Source organism: Narcine bancroftii, chromosome 6, assembly GCF_036971445.1.
Source record: "Narcine bancroftii isolate sNarBan1 chromosome 6, sNarBan1.hap1, whole genome shotgun sequence".
NCBI classification, from domain to species: domain Eukaryota; kingdom Metazoa; phylum Chordata; class Chondrichthyes; order Torpediniformes; family Narcinidae; genus Narcine; species Narcine bancroftii.
The window spans coordinates 191468282-191474453 of NC_091474.1; positions in this window are offsets into that span (position 1 = coordinate 191468282).

The following is a 6172-nucleotide window of genomic DNA, read 5'->3' on the forward strand; positions in this document are numbered from 1 at the left end:
ATCAGGAAGCAGCAACAGGCAGCTTCTTATCATAGCAGGGTAAGGTCCGCACAGGCAGTCATCTCAGATGCAGTGAGAAAGAGGGACGCTATCTTCCCCACCAAGCTGCAGTACTTGACTGAGTAGCTGCTCAGCTCCAGTGCATAGAATGTACAAGGGGTCAGCACGAGATTCATTTCTTACACAACTCAATAAAGCTCATGCATCGACCATAATTACCTCAAGAAGAAACTCGCAGAGTCTCACCAAACCCCAATTTCTCATCAGCCTCCTGCCATGACTGTGCATTACACGTAACTACAACACTGCATCACCCATTTCATAAGAAAGGTATCATCCGTGTTATCTTGAAAAATGTTTTCAATAAGCAGATTATGCTATAGAGGTGAGCCCAGGCAAGTCTTCTACCACTTGAATTTTAGTAGAGTAAGGTAATGTTGTAACATTGTTAAGTTAATGAGAGTTAATGGTGCTGGTTAGGGGGTTTAAACTTGTGACATTGCCTTAGTTGCAGAGTTCCTCTGCTCCCTGTAAAATCCCTGTAAAACTGAATCTAATTTCATGTAGCGTCAGAAGTATAGATATTGCATTAGAATATGAATTTACATTTTGAGTACAGCATTTGTTTCATTTGATTTAAAAGGGAAATCCACTAACACACCTCAATTATTCATGTAATCTCCATCTGATGTGGTTAATAACCAGATACTAAAAATAGGCAAATTATGATAAATTACCTAATTCATGCAACAACTCATAAGTTTGGAAATCCGTGTCAAGGGAAATTACAAACAAATTCAAATGTGATTAAGAAGGAACTTTTCAGTCATTAGTATCATGAATAACACAATTATGTTTAATGATTTTTAGTGGGGCATAGCCACCCTGCTGGGGAGAGTGGGTTGGTGAACAATTACTATATTACAGATTGTCAGCAGTGAACTAATGGCATTGACAACCATGCCTGCCTGTACCTCTTGATATGAGAAGGACAATCATGATGAAATGTGGGGAATAATCTGAAGATTTAATGCAAATAAAGGAGAAAGCTAATGTGATGGTGCTTTGTTCAATGACAAGTGGTATGTGAACCTAGCGTGCTTTCTTCAGGAAACAAAGCATTCCAGCAATACACAAACATCTTTCCAGATTTGTCTTCAGGATGTTTGCTTACTCATGAAGAAAGCCTTTCTCATTCCTTATCTCACAGAATAACAATCAGAATGCAGGAGTTAAAGGCCCGAGACATCTCTACCCGCACCAGGACCTCTCTGTTGAATGATATTTTTGAGCATTGGCTTCCATCCAAAGAGCAATGACAATAAATGGCCTTTTATCTCCATGTAACATCTTCCTTTCTCTTTCTGATTCTCCTGAACCTCTTTCTTTCTTTATTTTCCATCACTGTTGCTTTTCATTTCAAATTCCCTTCATTTGCCATCAATTCTCTAGCTCTTTGCTGAATTCCTTCCATTTTTCTTAATGCTGGATGATGTCTTTCTTCTTCTTTGGCTTTGCTTCGCGGACGAAGATTTATGGAGGGGGTAAAAAGTCCACGTCAGCTGCAGGCTCGTTTGTGGCTGACAAGTCCGATGCGGGACAGGCAGACACGATTGCAGTGGTTGCAAGGGAAAATTGGTTGGTTGGGGTTGGGTGTTGGGTTTTTCCTCCTTTGCCTTTTGTCAGTGAGGTGGGCTCTGCGGTCTTCTTCAAAGGAGGCTGCTGCCCGCCAAACTGTGAGGCGCCAAGATGCACGGTTTGAGGCGTTATCAGCCCACTGGCGGTGGTCAATGTGGCAGGCACCAAGAGATTTCTTTAGGCAGTCCTTGTACCTTTTCTTTGGTGCACCTCTGTCACGGTGGCCAGTGGAGAGCTCGCCATATAATACGATCTTGGGAAGGCGATGGTCCTCCATTCTGGAGACGTGACCCATCCAGCGCAGCTGGATCTTCAGCAGCGTGGACTCGATGCTGTCGACCTCTGCCATCTCGAGTACCTCGACGTTAGGGGTGTAAGCGCTCCAATGGATGTTGAGGATGGAGCGGAGACAACGCTGGTGGAAGCGTTCTAGGAGCCGTAGGTGGTGCCGGTAGAGGACCCATGATTCGGAGCCGAACAGGAGTGTGGGAATGACAACGGCTCTGTATACGCTTATCTTTGTGAGGTTTTTCAGTTGGTTGTTTTTCCAGACTCTTTTGTGTAGTCTTCCAAAGGCGCTATTTGCCTTGGCGAGTCTGTTAAATACCAGGATGATGTACAGAGGAACTTTTCACCCTTGGTAAATTCAATCTTTATCTTAATTCTTGAGGCTTCCTCAAAGATCAACCCTCCCCTCCTCCCCAACCAACTCCCACTGAATTCACCTGTCCTCGCTCAATTTTGCCCTCATTTACACTCCCTTGTTCATAATGTTAACACTTCTGGACCTGCCAATGTCTTGTAGCTCAGTTCCAAGTGAAAATACATTTATTGGCATATGCATTGCACAATATACATGGTCTCAAAATCCAGAAAACCTTGGTCTGAATTGGTTACACACCCAGATCCCTTTGATTATGAACATATTTTCAACATTTCTCCTGAAAAAGAATTAAATGTCAAACTTCTAAATAATTTACCTTTGCCACTTTCTTGGTTATTCAGATACTGCCAACATCTTTAATCATGCTTTCACATTTAATTTCAATGCTATTACCCTCAACAAAATTTACACAATATTCTCTGCCCACACAGTTTATTCCTCTTGATTTAAACATCTGCTAAATCTGCATGTGGCCCTTTATCTGTGGAGGTTTAGAATCACCTGCATAGAGTGCAAAGAACAGAACCGGAGCAGAATGAGGATCATTGTATTTTGTGGCTGCTATTCCTGGACAATGGAAAATATGACCCAATGGGTTGATAGAACATGGAGTCATAATAAAGTGGTCTTGATATGATCAGATGTTTCTCCATGAAAACATAGTTTTGGTTTGTTATTGTTTGAAATGTGGCAGAGGAGTGTTTCTGACTCTCTATTGCTGAGCTGCAAGGACACAGGAATTCCCATTACTTTGGATGGAATTTTATGCAATGAAAGTCAATCTCAAGCCTCTCTTGGATGATGTCACTTAATTATAAAATATACCCTCCACAAACTCTGAATTAATATCTTTCACTTCTTTTATTATTCTACAGCTTAAATGTTCTGTTGACATTTCAGTGCACTCATACCATCAGTAATGTTGAAGATTTCAAAATGAAAATAAAAGTACTGAAAACATGAACTAAAACCAAAAAATATCTAGAAAAAGAAACAAAATAGTATTTCAGAATAACAAACTGAGTTTTGAATTCAAACATTGATTATGCTTTTTGTAGACATTGGCTGATTTGATTTGTGTTTATTGAGATCTCTCTTTTTATTTAGATTACTCTTGCATAGAAATGTAAAATTTGGGGTGTGACAATTGATTCTGACAGCACTGTTTTCTTTCTTTTTCACACTATGAACCATACTGATCAAAATACACACAAACATTTCCCTCTTGAATATACACAGTGTCATTTTCTCCCCTTTTCCCCGCTCCCTTCCCTCCCTCCTTCACCCCCCTCCCCACCCACTCAATGTTCAACATATATGATACATTAAACCCATTAAACAATGTCATCACACAATGAAAATAAACAAGAAATTTGTGTCATCTACTTTTACACACTGGGTCAGTTCATTTCGTCGTCTTCTCATTCTGTCATTTTAGGCGGTGGAGGTCCGCGGTAGGACTTCTCTGTTGTGTTCCATGTACGGTTCCCAAATTTGTTCGAATACTGTGATGTTATTTCTTAAATTATGTGTTATTTTTTCCAAAGGAATACATTTATTCATTTCTATGTACCATTGCTGTATTCTCAGGCGATCTTCTAATTTCCAGGTTGACATAATACATTTTTTTGCTACAGCTAAGGCTATCATAATAAATCTTTTTTGTGCTCCATCCAAATCGAGTCCAAGTTCTTTACTTCTCATATTACTTAGAAGAAAGATCTCTGGATTTTTTGGTATGTTGCTTTTTGTGATTTTATTTAATACCTGGTTTAGATCTTCCCAAAACTTTTCCACTTTCTCACATGCCCAAATTCCATGGACTGTTGTTCTCATTTCCTTCTTACAGCGAAAACATCTGTCTGATACTGTTGGGTTCAATTTATTTAACTTTTGGGGCGTGGTGTATAGCCTGTGTAACCAATTATATTGTATCATGCGTAACCTCACATTTATTGTATTTCTCATGGTTCCAGAGCATAGCTTTTCCCATGTTTCATTCTTTATCTTTATGTTTAGATCTTGTTCCCATTTTTGTTTAGGTTTACAGTTTGTTTCATTGTTCTCCTTTTCTTGCAGTTTGATGTACATGTTTGTTATAAATCTTTTAATTATAATTGTGTCTGTAAACACATATTCAAAATTGCTTCCTTCTGGTAACCTCAGCCTGCTTCCCAATTTGTCCTTCAAGTAGGTTTGACAGCACTGTTTTCTAATGTTGTTTTGTGCTATTGTTTAAATTTATTGTCTCATATTGCTATGAGTTATTTATTCCACGAAACAAATAATAGAATATTGCTAAATGCACTTTTTCTCTACATTAAAATGGAGGAGCTGCACTTAATAATTCTAATCCGAGTTGAATCAATTTCTGTGAGTGAGTAGAATTCGGTTTTCAAGCTAAGTTATCTGATTTAATTTGAGATCAATATGACAGTGTCTGAGACACCGCAGGCAATGCAAAAATAATAAAGTAGATGCAACAGCTTTGAGGTATGAGTAATTATCGGAAGCATCCTTGCAGGTTTGTGACTTATAAGCAAAAATTATAGTGCAATCCTTTTCCACGGCACTCAAACCTAAATGCTCATGAATCTTCAGTAGTAGAGCATATCCAAGGCAAAGATGTGAACATTTCATTTTTCAGGTGATCAAAAAGTGTTGCAGTGAGCAAGAACTTTGAGCTATAGAGTGTTGCATATATCGGAGATGATGGAGACTGAGGAAATGAGTAGGGATAAAAGGAAGGGTGGAATACAGACCCCTAATACAAAATGCATTCTCCTGCAAAAATTAACATGGAATAATGAAGCACTGAATGCAGTGTCAGTGACCCCAGTAACATCCCTCCTTTCAATTATTTCCCACGTCTGTAGTTTAATCTCATAAATTTAATCTCTTTCGTCTTTGCTATTGCCAAGTTAAAGTTGCTATTGAAGCTGAAGCTGCAGTGCATTTCCAGTTTTATGGTGAGGCCCTGAAATGCACGTCCATTGGAATCATATTGTCATTATGACATCATTAAACAATCTCATCATCAAGCTAATTGCCACAAGAAAGGTATCCCAATGCAGTTGATCATCAAGAAAAAACTAACTTGTATTTAACTACTTGATTACAAAAGTCTTTAAAAACTCATTATTTTTTTTTGTGTTTTCATTTCAAAACCATTTCAATATTGCAGTTCCCAGCTTTAATTATGGTTTCTAGAATGCTTCTCTCTTCATTATTTATGTCTTCCTCAGGGAAATCATCTCAACGATAGCAAGCACATCCATCTAGTAGAACATGTGAGCCAAGTTAGAATCAGATGCGCAAACTTCTCTTGTCCCTCGATTTGGAAAGTCACGTTGGAAGAGAATTATCATAGGGCTTTCAATGCCAGTTTTTAATAAATACTATTACATTTTGTACTCTCAATTATAGATTATACATTTACATTGCCAATGTTATTGCCATGCTTAGTGTGCTCATAACAAATTCGTATCTTTACTATTTCTAAAGGTATTTTTCAACATGAATATGATGTGATTTTTTTTGGAGAAAGTAGTAAGAATAAGTTAGTAGAAAGCATTCCATGGGATATGATGTTAATGGAATAATATTACAAACAACCATTTATTTACATCCAAAAGTGTTTAGCCGTTGGTATGGCATTAACACCATTGCATTAATCAAGGTTGCCATACTTTCAGGCATTTTCAAATAAAACTCTGATTTAAATTTAACTGTTCAGAATTCCTTTTGGCCCTGAGGTGGTTTTATATATATATATAATGTTATTGCATTGCAATTTTTTCCGATCAATCGTTTGTTGATTTTTGTTAAAATTCTCTCACAATTAAAATAATGTTCTTCCCCCACCCCACC